The sequence below is a fragment of the Rhipicephalus sanguineus genome, chromosome 2, assembly GCF_013339695.2.
Source record: "Rhipicephalus sanguineus isolate Rsan-2018 chromosome 2, BIME_Rsan_1.4, whole genome shotgun sequence".
Taxonomy (NCBI): Eukaryota; Metazoa; Arthropoda; class Arachnida; order Ixodida; family Ixodidae; genus Rhipicephalus; species Rhipicephalus sanguineus.
In genome coordinates, this window is record NC_051177.1 from 206,833,447 (window position 1) to 206,834,252 (window position 806).

The 806-nt window shown below is 46.3% G+C and overlaps 1 non-coding gene across 1 annotated transcript; it reads right to left on the reverse strand.

The window, feature by feature from the left end:
- Positions 1–316: 316 nt before the first annotated feature.
- Positions 317–389, reverse strand: Trnak-cuu (transfer RNA lysine (anticodon CUU)). The gene has a single exon. It is a non-coding gene; the product is annotated as a tRNA-Lys (tRNA).
- Positions 390–806: the final 417 nt, after the last annotated feature.

Sequence of the window (806 nt, forward strand, 5' to 3'; positions counted from 1 at the left end):
GAGACCGAACTGATACGGTCATTACTCCGAAGCAGACCAAGCATACTCAGTAGACGAGCCACATAAAAAGCTGGAAGCTAGGTTATCACAAGCTACACCAATGGCTCCAGCCTTGCACAAGTAGTGCAAACTGCCCAAATTATTTTGTATGCAAAGAAGCTGCTGAGTAGCGTCTACCGCATGAAACACTTGACAGGCACACTGGCACAATATTAATGAGAACTAACAGACAATAATACCAATTAAAGTATAGGGTACGTTATCAGTAGTAAAGTAATGTAAATGTGAAGAAAGAAAAGTGGACGAAAAGATAGCTTGCCGCGGGCAGGGACCGAACCTGCGACGTTCGATTTAAGCGTCCGATGCTCTACCAACTGAGCTACCGCGGCAGTTCACGTGCTAAGTGACGCCAACAGGCAGAAAAAGAGTGTTCCACACTCGCCGTCATGGCTACTGGCGGCGATGACTGACGCTCCCACGTTTAAATACGCATATATACCCCATAAAGTGGACGGAGGCATGGCCGCCGCGGCAGCTCAGTTCGTAGAGCATCGGACGCGTATTTCGAAGGTCGCAGCTTCGGTCCCTGCCCGCGGCAAGCTATCTTTTCGTCCACTTTTCTTTCTTCACATTTACATTACATTTACTACTAATTACGTCCCCTATACTTTCCTTGGCATTACTCTCTGTTAGTTCTCAATAATATTGTGTATAACAAGGAAAAACGAGCCCTTATATTTCCACTTCTTTCCTTCATTCATAGCGAGGGTCTCGTTCTGGCAGACTTGATGCTTTCAGGTAGTATG